This window comes from Lithobates pipiens, unplaced genomic scaffold (assembly GCF_037356315.1).
Source record: "Lithobates pipiens isolate NorthernLeopardFrog02 unplaced genomic scaffold, aLitPip1_a1.2 Scaffold_16, whole genome shotgun sequence".
NCBI classification, from domain to species: Eukaryota; Metazoa; Chordata; class Amphibia; order Anura; family Ranidae; genus Lithobates; species Lithobates pipiens.
Window position 1 is genome coordinate 588,202,522 of NW_027507748.1, and position 15,217 is coordinate 588,217,738.

At 49.7% G+C, this 15,217-nt stretch overlaps 1 protein-coding gene across 4 annotated transcripts in view; it reads right to left on the bottom strand.

The window, feature by feature from the left end:
* LOC143983794 (sterol O-acyltransferase 2-like) overlaps window positions 1-15,217 on the bottom strand; it is a 306,186-nt gene that overhangs the window by 243,629 nt on the left and 47,340 nt on the right. The window contains exon 1 of one of the 4 annotated variants that reach the window (XM_077483885.1): window positions 7,742-7,924. The exons of the other annotated variants lie outside the window; for them this stretch is intronic. The gene's annotated coding sequence lies outside the window, so the exon portion shown is untranslated. Of the gene's footprint in view, window positions 1-7,741; window positions 7,925-15,217 lie in introns of those variants that run through there. 4 annotated transcript variants of the gene reach the window in all.

The following is a 15,217-nucleotide window of genomic DNA, read 5'->3' on the forward strand; positions in this document are numbered from 1 at the left end:
CATTCCTGATTATATAATGCAATCAGACGGTACACCAACGCACTGCCCTCAGACCATGTCCGGAGTATTCAGAGAATATTATAACAAACTTTACAACTGCCTGAACACGGGCACACAGGATCAGTTCCCACAAGACAGGTTGGACTCCTTCCTATCATCTATTCACCTCCCAAAACTCTCACCAGAGCAACGCTCCTCCTTAAACCAACCTATCTCCAATGACGAACTAGTTGACGTAATTAAACATCTCCCCACACATAAGGCCCCAGGACCAGATGGCCTTCCATACTCCTATTATAAGACGTTCCTAGAATCCCTGTCCCCACACCTGCTGACCCTATTCTCCTCACTGCTCCAGGGCACAATACCACACCCCTCGTTCCTACATGCAGTCATAACCACTATCCCTAAACCAGATAAGGATCCTTCCCTCCCTGACAATTATCGTCCCATAGCCTTATTGAACTCTGATTACAAAATCTTTACCAAGATTCTAGCGAACAGGCTCTCTCTACTGCTGCCAGCGTTGATCCATAGAGATCAGGTGGGTTTCGTTCCCACAAGACATGCGGGGGACAATACCCGCCGCACAATTGACCTTATAGACCTGCTTACTAAAACTAAAAACCCCGCTTTGATACTCAGTTTAGATGCCCAAAAGGCATTTGACCGCCTTAGCTGGCCATTTATGTTTGCGATACTAAACCACTTTGGATTTTCAGGCCCCTTTATTCACGCCCTCCAAGCCCTATACTCGAAGCCCACCTCCCAGGTACAACTCTCCTCCCATCTGTCCCGTCCGTTTTCCCTTAGCAACGGTACGAGACAGGGTTGCCCTCTATCGCCATTGCTCTTTATCCTCAGTCTGGAACCCCTAGCTGCGGCTATACGGGAATGTTCAGATATTAAAGGAGTCTGCCTCCGCAACGCAGAATATAAAATATCCTTATTCGCGGACGATGTCCTCCTAACTCTCACCCACCCGCACACATCCCTACCACACCTTCACCACCTACTATCCACTTTTGGTAGCCTCTCGGGTTTCAAAATTAATGATACTAAAACCGAAGCATTACCTGTAAACATAACCCCGTCCCTCTTATCTTCGCTTCAAAGTAAGTATAATTACCACTGGTGTCCTCACTCACTTAAATACCTGGGGGTTCGCATTACTGCTTCCTATGATACTTTATATAAGGCCAATTTCCCCCCCCTGTTCTCAGAAATTAATCGCTTGCTGACATACTGGACATCTCTCCCCCTATCCCTGTTGGGCCGAATCAATGTCCTTAAAATGTCTATCCTCCCTAAGTTATTATATTTGTTTGAAACTCTACCTGTGGCTATCCCTATGTCACAGTTGAAATCCCTTCAAAGGAGAAGCCTCCGTTTTGTTTGGAATAACGCTTCCCACAGGTTAGCGGGGACAGTGGTCCTGGCTCGGAGGAATAGGGGGGGGCTCGGAGGCAGGGCCGCTGATAGAAATCATGGGGCCCCGTACAGCCTACCTGACGGGGCCCCCTTCAGCTCCACCCTGGCCCCGCCCCTGGTCCCTCCTTTAGCCCCACCCCTGCCCCACCCATTGCCCCTCCCCAGACCCCGCCTTGAAACAAAGTGTAGGTTTGTCTACAAGTGATATTTGTTTTCTCCAGTCAGTTATAGGTTTGATTATCCAAAAGAAATACTGTTTTCAGATGAGAACATACCTCTTTAATATCTATATGTAATACAAACCATTAATGAATAAATAAAATGGTATTTTGGAGAGTATTGGTAGGGTATTTATTGCAGAGTATTGGCGGGGTAAGTATTGCAGAGTATTGCCAGGGTATTGCCAGGGTATTGGCAGGGCATTGGCGGGGTATTGGCGGGGTAAGTATTGCAGAGTATTGGCAGAGTAAGTATTGCAGTGTATTGGCAGGGTATTGGCAGAGTAAGTATTGCAGAGCATTGGCAGAGTATTGGCAGGGTAAGTATTGCAGAGTATTGGCAGGGTAAGTATAAAGTATTGCAGAGTATTGGCAGAGTATGTATTGCAGAGTATTGTCAGGGTATGTATTGGCAGGGTATGTATTGGCAGGGTATGTATTGCAGAGTAGGTATTGCAGAGTAGGTATTGCAGAGTATTGCAGAGTATGTATTGCAGAGTAGGTATTGCAGAGTATTGCAGAGTATGTATTGCAGAGTAGGTATTGCAGAGTATTGCAGAGTATGTATTGCAGAGTATTGCATTGCAGAGTATTGCATTGCAGAGTATGTATTGCAGAGTATGTATTGCAGAGTAGGTATTGCAGAGTAGGTATTGCAGAGTATGTATTGCAGAGTATGTATTGCAGAGTATGTATTGCAGAGTAGGTATTGCAGAGTAGGTATTGCAGAGTAGGTATTGCAGAGTATTTGCAGAGTAGTAGTAGATGTTGAACTTCAAGCATACACCTCACCTGTGTAATTGTTAGCTCTAGCAGGGCAGCAGAGATCACTTCCTCCCTCTTCTTCAGTGTCCACAATAGCTTGATCGCCCGGCCCCTGCACTCTCTGCTCCTCTCACTCTGCTACTTCTTCTCACGCGGAGAGAGAGAGAGGAATATCACTCCGCAACACCATAGGGTATGCTGGCCGGGACTTGTGCGGTGTGCGGAGCAGGAGGAGCGGTCGCAGAAGGCGTATTCTTCCGCGCCCGAAATACAACAAATAGTCCCTCCCCTGCAGCCTCATACAGAACAGACTAATCGCATCTAATAGCAAAAAAAAACCTTACCGAACGGAGGTGGGGTTGTGCGGACGATGATCGGTGGAGGAGAATCTTTTTTTTTTTTTTTATATATATATTAATTTTGCAGTTCAGGTTGCTCGGGCCCCCCCTGCTGGTCAGGCCCGGTACAGCAGGGCCAGTTGTACTGGCCTATCAGCGGCCCTGCTCGGAGGCCCAGATTTCATTAAATACTATTATGCCACACACCTGAGAGTTCTTACCTCCTGGACCTCCCGGAAGGCCCCAAATAGATGGTCAGAAATAGAAATGGGTGTTACAGCCCCGGTACATCCTTGCTATATGCTTTGGCCTTCTACTGCCCTTCATATGCCCCAATTACGGCACATATGCCTAGCTCCTATGTTGTTCACGTTGAATATCTGGAAAAGGTGCAATGACCGCTTTTCCCTATCCTCACCGTGTCCACCGCTTTTAAATATCCTATTTAACCCAGACATCCCAGATAGCCTGTCCTATGATCGTATGCTACCATGGACCCAAGCGGGACTCTTTCAACTCCGACACTTTGTTAACCCGGCGACACGCCATTTATTGACTTTTCCCACCTTGCAAAAGCAACACCAGATCCCCCAAAGGCTTCTACATTCATACTTACAGATCAGACACTTTTTCTCTATCAGGTCCCCCTCTCTGACTCTGGACAAACCCACAGACTTTGAGAGCCTATGTGCTAAGGGTCCTTACGAACCCAGACTGATCTCTACTATTTACACGATATTACATGACGCCATACCTATGACGGTGAACACCCACCACTACATGAGGAAATGGTCTCAGATTCTACAACACGATATTTCCCTGGTGGACTGGGGGAACATATGGGAGCACACTTCCAGAATATCTCGATGTGTGACCCACAAGGAAACTGCTTACAAAGTTCTAATGCACTGGTATAGGACTCCAGATATTCTACATGCCCGTAACAGGTTAATTTCGAAACAATGCTGGAGATGTGGTGGGGAAGTCGGCTCTCACTACCATATTTTTTGGGACTGCCCCCTAGTCCACCAGTTCTGGCTCCAAGTCCAAAATCTGTTAGAAACACTGGCTGGCACTCCTATTCCCCTGACGCCCATGCATTATCTGCTAGGCCTCCCTTTCTCTGGTATTTCTAAGGCCTTGCGCAGATTGTTGTCCTTTATCTTATTGGCTGCTAAAAGGGTCATACCCAGGTTATGGTTGTCCACCTCTCCACCTACACTTCCGCAATTGATCACCACTGTAGCTGACATACGCAGAATGGAACACTTGACGGCCGTAGTGGAGGATAAGATGCAGAAATTTTCTAAAATTTGGTCAACATGGGATGAGTCTACATATGGTTCTGATGGGATTGCTCCTACTTAGATAAACCTGGATACATACCGTATATACTCGAGTATAAGGCGAGATTTTCAGCCTCTTTTTTGAGGCTGAAAGTGCCCCCCTCGGCTTATACTCGAGTCATCGCTGTCTGCCCGCTCGATCAGCGTGTCGAGCAGACAGACAGCGGCCATTCTATGATTCAAAAGCCGCGCCTCCGGCTCCGCCTTCGCCTGTGATAGGCGGAACACTGAATTTCCCAGCAGCCTGTGTTCCGCCTATCACGGGCATCGTCTCATCCTCGTACTACGGACGAGGATGATACGACGTCCGTGATAGGCGGAACACAGGCTGCTGGGAAATTCAGTGTTCCGCCTATCACAGGCGAAGGAGGAGGTGCGGCTTTTGAATTTTACAATGGCCGCCGACGAAGAGGGCACGGGACGGAGGCAAGGCAAGGCACGGCACGGGACAGGACGGGACGGGACGGGACGAAGGCAAGGCACGACACGGGACGGAGGCTCGGGACAAAGGCTCGGGACACAGGTAGGCTGGACACACACACACACACACACACACACACACACACACACACACACACACACACACACACACACACACACACACACACACACGGATGGAGACACACACACACGGATGGATGGATGGATGGAGACACACACACACACAGGGATGGATGGATACACACACACACAGGGATGGATGGATGGATGGAGACACACACACACAGGGATGGATGGATGGATGGATGGAGACACACACACACAGGGATGGATGGATGGATGGATGGAGACACACACACACAGGGATGGATGGATGGATGGACACACACACACACAGGGATGGATGGACGGACACACAGGGATGGACGGACACACAGGGATGGACGGACACACAGGGATGGACGGACACACACACAGGGATGGACAGGCATGTCTCACCCTCGGCTTATACACGAGTCAATAAGTTTGCCAGTTTTTTTGGGGGTAAATTGGGGGCCTCGGCTTATATTCGGGTCGGCCTATACTCGAGTATATACGGTACATGTCCCCGAGAGAAGGTCTGAAATCTATTTTTTATTTTTTCCTTAAAGCTCTCTTTGATGTTACATAGTCTGTTTACAGATTCTGTCTATAACCCCCTTAAAGATACGGTGGAAGATCACTACTTTAATCACATCGCTATGCCTCTATATGTTTAGATTTTGTATGCCTTGTAATCAAAGTATACCTGCATTCTTGATACGTTAATATTCATATCTCATGTATATTTTCTTCTGTATGATGTTGAAAATTTAAAATAAACAACTACAAAAAAAAAAAAATAGCAGGCGTGGCTTAAATGAGCGTGGCTCAAAGGGGTGAGGTTAGAGTCTGAGATGAATGTGGGATGGAGAGGGAAAGGGGGGGAGGGATGGAGGGACAGCAGCCGCAGATCCTACATCACAATAGCAATATGTGTTCTCCAGAGTTTCACAATCAGCAGATAAAGATACTCAAAATACCTGGTGTTAGCGCTTCAATTATCCCAGGGCCATGATTGTTATGGTGTCAGGATGATTGAAGTGCATTATTTCTATTATTACATTGTAATATAATATGAAATCATTCAACTCACCATAATGCAGAATCAGAGTTAGACATGAGCGTGTCACTAGCCACATTGCCTGCCACCAGATGCCATCAGGTGCCCCCAGTAGAGTCCCTCCTTACGTCAGGTGCCCTATCAGAGCAGCCTTCCTCACATCTGTGTCTCCATCAGCGGAGCCCCTCCTTACATCTGGTGTCCACATCAGTCCTCCTTACATCTGGTGTCCCCATCAGTCCTCCTTACATCTGGTGTCCCCATCAGTCCTCCTTACATCTGGTGTCCCCATCAGTCCTCCTAACATCTGATGTCCCCATCAGTCCTCCGTACATCTGATGTCTCCATCAGTCCTCCGTACATCTGATGTCCCCATCAGTCCTCCGTACATCTGGTGTCCCCATCAGTTCTCCGTACATCTGGTGTCCTCTTCAGTCCTCCGTACATCTGGTGTCCGCTTCAGTCCTCCGTACATCTGGTGTCCCCATCAGTCCTCCGGACATCCAGACTGGCCCCCCCTCTGACATCCAGACTGGCCCCCCATCTGACATCCAGACTGGCCCCCCCTCTGACATCCAGACTGGCCCCCCCTCTGACATCCAGACTGGCCCCCCTTCTGACATCCAGACTGCCCCCCTCTGACATCCAGACTGCCCCCTCTGACATCCAGACTGCCCCCTCTGACATACCAGACTCAGTCAGTCACTGAGCCTGGAGGTGGTGGGGGGGCATCGGTACGGCACCCCGAATTGATGTGTGCTCTAGCCGGCGCCTACCTTGTCTATAGGTAGCACTGGCCCTGTACAGGGGATATGTACACAGATAATTTAAGGCACTGATAATCAGTGCAGGCCCATCAGTACCACCTATCAGTGCCCAAGGGGCACTGAGTGATACCTATATGCAGTGTCACCTCCATCAGTGAAGCCTATCGGTGGGAACCCGTCATAATGGGCACAACGGGTGTACAGACCTGGGAACTCAGCACAGGGATGGTGGGAACCCCTCATAATGGGCACAGAAGGTGTACAGACCTGGGAACTCGGCACAGGGATGGTTGGACCCCTCATAATTGGCACAGTGGGTTTACAGACCCGGGAACTCAGCACAGGGATGGTGGGAACCCCTCATAATGGACACAGCGGGTGTACAGACCTAGGAACTCAGCACAGGGATGGTGGGACCCCTCTTAATGGGCACAGAAGGTGTACAGACCTGGGAACTCAGCACAGGGATGGTGGGACCCCTCATAATGGGCACAGCGGGTGTACAGACCTGGGAACTCAGCACAGGGATGGTGGGACCCCTCATAATGGGCACAGCGGGTGTACAGACCTGAGAACTCAGCACAGGGATGGTGGGACCCCTCATAATGGGCACAGCGGGTGTATAGACCTGAGAACTCAGCACAGGGATGGTGGGACCCATCATAATGGGCACAGCGGGTGTACATACCCGGCAACTCAGCAGAGGGATGGTGGGAACCCCTCATAATGGGCACAGCAGGTGTACAGACCTGGGAACTCAGCACAGGAATAGTGGGAACCTCTCATAATGGGCACAGCGGGTGTACAGACCTGAGAACTCAGCACAGGGATGGTGGGACCTGTCATAATGGGCACAGCGGGTGTACAGACATGGGAACTCAGCACAGGGATGGTGGGATCCCTCATAATGGGCACAGCAGGTGTAAAGACCCCAGAAATCAGCACAGGGATGTTGGGACCACTCATAATGGGCACAGCGGGTGTACAGACCTGGGGGGGGGGGAAGGCATTTATTAGAAATGATTGGCTATATTTTCTTCCTGCAGCTGCTGACTGCTGGTGGAAGGGAGAGGAGAAAGACAATTTCAGATGCTGCAAGTGAAGGAAAATACAGCCCAGTTCTAGTAAATGCTGCACTAGTATCAGCAGTAACCTGGAGAATCCCTATGGACTAGTAGTGGGCAGCAGCCTGGTCACCAACAGAAGAAAGAAAAAAACAGAGCCGACACACTGACTGCCCTGTACAGCACTGATATCAGTAATAGCATTGTGTAGCTGGACACTGATCACTCACCCACATCCTCTGCTTCCAACCTGCTGTGCTGTGATCAGGGGAGGGGGGACATTCCCGGGAGCTCGGGGGTTATCAGGAAGAGCTGAACTGAACGCTGATATCATATCATCCTGTCCTGAAAGTTGCAGACAGCCAAGGAACTATTTACTGTGCCATGTAATGGGCGGGCTGAGTGTATACAGAGCAGTCAGTGGGGTGGATGTAATGCAAATGTAAAGGCTCGGAGATCAGTGGTGTGTATAGGGCGGCATTTACAAACACCAATCTGTATTTTCCTCCACTGGTGTCACCTTATACACGGGATCTGCGCCTCTCCACACCCCCAGCTAGGAGTGTTTGTCAGTGCCCAGGATGAGTGTCAGGAGCTGGGCGGAAGACACTTACAGGCTGCTTTGTGTATTGTTCCTAGGTGTGCAGATCGCTCCTATACACATGTACTGCAGAGCAGCTCCACCAAAATTCTTCTGCTTTCTTGAGTTACTGAGCTGCGCCCGTCTCCTCACTCCTCCCCCCCTCCTCACGCTTGTCTGTCCTGTTATACTGACGCCCAGCTCTACACACATAAGACTGTTATCTCCACACCAGAGAGCTATGTATACACAGCAGCCAAAGTTGCGCCCTTGGTAGCAGTGCGCCCTAGGCGGCTGCCTAATCCGCCTAGTGGTAGCACCGGCCCTGGCCCCCTCTGACATCCAGACGTTGCCCCGCGGAAAGAGATTGAGCTGCGCTGCCGCCCACCTTCTGCCCTTTTCCATTACAGTTCACAGACACTAGCAGCGGGGTGGGGGTGGGCAGCACCGCAGCATCTCTATTGTAGCCATCCGCCATGCCTTCTGGTCTTCTTTAAAACGGCGGCCAGCTGAGACATTGTCTCCACCGGCCGCTGTCCTCTAGCCGCCGGTGGAGAAAATCACGAATTCCCCGGGAAACAATTAAATCGGGAAAAGGTTCCTAATCCCAGGAATGTCCCGGGAAATTCAGGACAGTTGTCAACTATGTGATGACCGCGCTGCTTTTGCCAGGAAACTGTCAGCCCAGTCCGCTCCCTGCTCCACACTCACCTTCCTCTAATATCCACTCACCAAATGCGAGCAGACGAGTGGAAATTTTGAGGGCTGCGTGTGCGGACACCTTGCTCCTGGGGGGCACTTGCCCCCACTTCCCCCGAATGCGGAAGCCCATGCCCGCTTGGGTCCCTTGCATCATGACATCACACGACATGTTCAGGCATCACCTTCGCCAGACCCCCTGCCCATTCACACTGTAGAAGGCATTCGGATGGCCTCGGCCGTCTCCAGACCGGAGTTGTGCATGCGCAGTTTAGAGCCAAACGTCACAGCTAGGGATGAGCCGAACACCCCCGGTTCGGTTTGCACCAGAACTTTCGAACGGACCGAAAATTTTTGCGAACTTTGGAACCCCATTGAAGTCTATGGGACTCGAATGTTCGAAATAAAAAGTGCTAATTTTAATGGCTAATATGCAAGATATTGTCCTAAAAAGGGTTTGGGGGCCTGGCTCCTGCCCCAGGGTACATGGGTCAATGCCTAAAATGTTTTTAAAAACGGCCGTTTTTTTGGGAGCACTGATTTTAATGATGATTAAAGTGAAAAAAAAAGTGAAATATTCCTTTAAATATCGTGCCTGGGAGGTGTCTATAGTATGCCTGTGAAGTGCCACGTGTTTCCCGTGTTTAGAACAGTCCCTGCACAAAATGACATTTAACGGAAAAAAAGTAATTTAAAACGGTTTTAATGTAATTTCTGGTTCCGGCAATATGGATGAAAATAATTGAGAAAAATGGCATAGGTAGCCCCCCCTGCCTATTACCAGCTCCTTTGGGTCTTGTGTGGATATTAAGGGGAACCCTGTACCCATATTAAAAAAAGGAAGGCGTGGGGCCCCCAGGCCCTATATACTCAGAACAGCAGTATACAGGCGGTGCAAACAAGACAGGGACTATGTAGGTTTCTTGTGTTAAGAAGAACCTGTTTGTAATTTTGAACTGGTACATTTTTAAACTGTAGCTCCAGTCAAAAAAGCTATTTTTAAGCTTTTTGGAAAAAATAGGGAAGGGTTATCACCCCTGTATAATTTTTTTGCCGTACGTCTTTTTTCATCTCACTTCCTGTTGTCTCCTTCCGTTTGCAAGTAGGAGACGTTGGTAAGTTGGATGTTTGAAAGTAGGGGCCTGCCCTATATGCTCTGCAGAAATGGCGGAACAAGGTGTTGGTGTTGCCACAACATTGTAAGCCCTCAAAGTGACTCTTGGTGGGTGCTGGAGCACCCTGCTGTGAACGATTATATCAAGAATTGTAATTACATGCCATTGTTGAACAGTGGTAGAAAAATTGGGCCTTTGGTGGTTGTGGTGGTGATGATGGTGCCACAACACTATAAGTCCTCACAGTTACTCTCGGTGGGCACAGGAACGGGCCCTGCTGTGAAATATTATATCAAGAATTCTAATTACATGCCCCTGTTAAACAGGGGCTGAAAAATTGGGCCTTAGGCACTGATGGCTGCTGCCACAACACTGCAACCTCTCCTGGGTTACTGTAGTTGGAGTACAGGAATGAGCCCTGCTGCAAAGCATTGCATCAAAAATTGTATTACATCCCCCTGTTAAACAGAGGCTGAAAAATTGGGCCTACACACTGCAACCTCTCCCATATACTCTAGTTGTAGTGCAGGAATGAGCCCTGCTGCAAAGCATTGCATCAAAAATTGTAATTACACGCCCCTGTTAAACAGGGGCTGAAAAATTGGGCCTTAGGCACTGGTGCTGGTGCCACGACACTGCAATCTCTCCCATATACTCTAGTTGTAGTGCAGGAATGAGCCCTGCTGCAAAGCATTGCATCAAAAATTGTAATTACGCCCCTGTTAAACAGAACCAAAAATGTTCTTCTAAGATATCAGCGGAGGAGGAAGAGGATAGACAGTCAACATAACAGGACAGTCACTCAGCATCAGCATAGGCAGTCTTGAAGGGATGTGATATTTCAAAAAAAATTATCCGGTTACACCAGCTTCAAGTGCTTGGTAGCTGGTGGTGATCCATGGCTGATTCATCTTTATGAAGGTCAGTCGATCAACCGAGTTGGTGGACAGGCGCACCCTGTGATCGGTTACAAAGCCACCAGCAGCACTGAAGGTGCGTTCCGAAAGAACACTGGATGCAGGACAGTCCAGTAGCTCAATTGCATACTGTGCAAGCTCTGGCCAGTGATCCATCCTCAAGACCCAGTAAGCCAAAGGATTTTCGGTGGGAAAGGTGTCCAAGTCTGACCTTGCCCCTAGGTATTCCTGCACCATGTAAATCAGACGCTGGCGAAGGTTGCTGGAACCGATCATACCTTGGGGCTGCGGACTAAAAAATTGCCTGAAAGCATCGGTCAGACGGCCACGTTCTCCACCACTCCTTCTGACCAATGCCTCAGCAACACGTTGTCCAGGACCAGGAGTTTGTAACCTCCCAGTCTCTGAGAAAGCGTTGCACAGACCTTTCTGCAAGGCCTCCCGGAGATGTCTCATCCTCTGCTCCCTCTGCGATGGCAAGATAAGGTCCGCAACCTTACCCTTGTACCGTGGATCAAGGAGAGTGGCTAGCCAGTAATGGTCCCTCTCCTTGATCAGAAGAATACGAGGATCCTTCCGCAGGCTTTGCAGGATCAGGGAGGCCATGCAGCGTAGGTTAGCTGAGGCATTCGGTCCAGAGTCTTCTGGGTTACTAAGGACAACATGATCCGCAGCTACCTCCTCCCAGCGACGTACAAGTCCACGGGTTTCTTGGGACTGTAAATCATCCCTACAAGACTGCTGCTATTGCTGAGTGTCAGGCTCCACCTCCATGCTGACACAATCATCCTCCTCCTCCTCGTCCTCTTCCTGTGTGATGGGTGGGACAGCAGGAACACTGTCTAGATAAAGGGGGCCTTGAGAGGCCTTTTCCTGCCTCTGTTCTGCCTCAAGTGCCCTGTCCATTTTTCCATGCAGTGTATGCTCCGAAACGTAGACAAGAGGTACAGTGTCACTGATGCATGCACTGTCACTGCTCACCATCCTTGTGGCCTCCTCAAATGGTGACAGGACAGTGCATGCATCCCTGATCATGCCCCACTAGCGTGGTGAGAAAAAACCGAGCTCCCCTGACCCTGTCCTTGTGTCGTAGTTGCACAGGTATTCATTGATGGCCCTCTTCTGCATGTGCAGTCACTGCAGAATGGCCAACGTTGCGTTCCACCTGGTGGGCACGTCACATATAAGGCGATTCTTGGGCAGGTTTAACTCCTTTTGGAGCTCAGCCAGCCAAGCACAGGCATTAAATGATCAGTGGAAATACACACAGACTTTCCTGGCCTTCTTCAGGACATCCTGTAAACCCAGGTACATGCCCAAGAACCGCTGCACCACCAGGTTAAGGACGTGAGCCACACAGGGCACATGGGTCAGTTGTCCCTGTCGGAGGTCGGAGAGGAGGTTGGTGTCATTTTCGCAAACCACCATTCCTGGCTTAAGCTGGCATGGCATCAACAACCTCTCGGCCTGCCCCTGCAGAGCTGCCAAAATATCTGCCCCAGTGTGGCTCCTGTCCCCCAAACAAACCAGCGCAAGCACGGCATGGCATCGTTTTTCCTGCGTACTTGCGGAGCCCCTTGAATGCCTATGGAGCACCGCTGGTTCCGAGGACAGAGCACTGGAAGAGGCCATGGAGGAAGAAGAAGAGGAGGGGGTGGAGGAGAGAGCTGTGTCACAACCAATAGTAGCATTTTGGAGGCGTGGTGGCGGAACAACCTCCAACACTACTGCACCTTGTCCTGCATCCTTCCCAGCTGCCAGAAGAGTGACCCAATGGGCCGTGAAAAGACAGGTAACGTCCCTGTCCATGCTTGCTGGACCATGAGTCAGCGGTAATATGGACCTTACTGCTGACCGCTCTGTCCAGCGAGGCAAGGGCATTGCCTTCCACATGCCGGTAGAGAGCCGAAATCGCCTTCCGTGAGAAAAAGTGGTGTTTGGGGACCTGCCACTGAGAAACCACACATTGCACAAACTCACGGAAGTGGCCGATTCTACCAACTGAAAAGGTAGCAGTTGAAGTGCTAGCAATTTAGCCAAGCTAGCATTCAACCGCTGGGCATGTGGATGGCTGGGAGTGAACTTCTTTCTACGGTCCAGCAGCTGGGGCAGGGAAATTTGCCTGCTACAATCAGACGTGGGTGTACTGCTAGAAGAGTGCCCACAAGCACTTGGCTGTGACACACCTAATTCTACACCTTCATTCTTCTCAGTGCAGGTTTCAGAGAGGACTGAAGGTCTAGTGGGGTTGGAGATCCCAGCTGATGAGGAGCAAGGAGAGGTGTTTTTTGGTGTGGGTCTTTGAGGTAAGCTTGCCAACGAGCTGCATGGCAGGTCAACATATGTCTGGTCAAGCATGTGGTGCCCAAGCGGCTGATGTTTTGGCCACGCGAGATACGCTTGAGACATATGTTGCAAATAGCAGCGGTGCGATCTGATGCACTCCTCTCAAAAAAGGTTCACACCAAAGAACTTTTAGAATAACGTGCAGAGGCAGCGCCCTGCACAGGCAGAGCTCTGCGGTGTGATTCAGTCAGTGTGCTGCCCCTAAGTTGGCCCCTGGAGGGCATCCGGCCTCATTGGAGATGTGCCTCCTCTTCCTCCTCTCCCCTACCAGACACCCAAGTGGAGTCAGTGCCCTCATCATCCCCTAGCTCTTCCTCGCTGGAGCGAACCTGGCAGTATGCTGCAGCTTGTGGAACATGAATGCTAGATTGCCGTCCTTCTTGAGCATCCCCTCTCTCTGCGCTCATGCTACCGCCTTCCTCTAGCTGGGTATCATCATCAGAGCCTTCAAAACACTGAGCCATCTCCTGGAGCATGTACCCAACACTGTGCTCAAAGAGTTCAGGGGACTCCTCAGGAGGACGTGGTGGGTCTAGGGAAGGAGTGACTGATGATGACATTGAGATGAGGGAAGAGGATGCGTTGGCAGCTGCTTTGCTAGTACCTTGAGTCCGGGTGAGAGAGGATGAGGAGGATGAAGAGGGCTTGGTCATCCACTCTACCAAGTTTTTGGCATGATGCGGCTCAACACGTCCAGCTGCCGAAAATAAGGACAAGTGTGTCCCATGGCCACGTGCTGATGATGATGCACCACGTCCATGACCAGCACTGTTGTCTCTAGACACAGAGCCTGCTTGCCCTCTTTTATCGGCTTGTGCCTGTCTGCCTCTCCTTTTTGGCCTTCCAGACATGGTAATGGCCTGAAGGGAGATGGGAAAACCAGCAATTGGGTAGTGTATATTGTGCTGGAGGCACAAAACACCCACTAACTCCTGCAGATGCCTTTATTATAGAACACCAGCAATAAAGGGTAGATACAGGTGTATATTGTGTTGTGCTGGAGGCACACAACACCCACTTACTCCTGCAGATGCCTTTATTATAGAACAACAGAAATTAAAGGGTAGATACTGGTGTATACTGTGCTGTGCTTGAGGCACACAACACCCACTAACTCCTGCAGATGCCTTTATTATAGAACAAAAGGAATTAAAGGGTAGATACCGGTGTATATTGTGCTGTGCTGGAGGAACACAACACCCACTAACTCCTGCAGATGCCTTTATTATAGAACAACAGGAATTAAAGGGTAGATACCGGTGTATACTGTGCTGTGCTGGAGGCACACAACACACACTCACTCCTGCAGATGCTTTTTTATAGAACAACAGGAATTAAAGGGTAGATACCGGTGTATACTGTGCTGTTCTGGAGGCACACAACACACACTAACTCCTGCAGATGCCTTTATTATAGCACAACAGGAATTAAAGGGTAGATACCGGTGTATACTGTGCTGTGTTGGAGACACACAACACCCACTAACTCCTGTAGATGCCTTTATTATAGAACAACAGGAATTAAAGGGTAGATACCGGTGTATACTGTGCTGTGCTGGAGGCCCACAACACCAACTAACTCCTGCAGATGGAAGATGGCTCAATTAGAGAAGAGCAATATAGGTAGATACAGGTGTATACTGCGCTCAAGGCACACAGACAACACCCAGAAACTCCTGCAGATGGCTGATAGCTCAATTACAGAAGAGCAATATAGCTATACAGGTGTATACTGCGCTCAAGGCACACAGACAACACCCACAAACTCCTGAAGATGGCTAATAGCTCAACTACAGAAGAGCAATATAGCTATATAGGTAGATACAGGTGCATACTGCGCTCAAGGCACACAGACAACACCCACAAACTCCTGCAGATGGCTGATAGCTCAATTACAGAAGAGCAATATAGCTATATAGGTAGATACAGGTGTATACTGCGCTCAAGGCACACAGACAACACCCACAAACTCCTGCAGATGGCTGATAGCTCAATTACAGAAGAGCAATATAGCTATATAGGTAGGTACAGGTGTATACTGCGCTGAAGG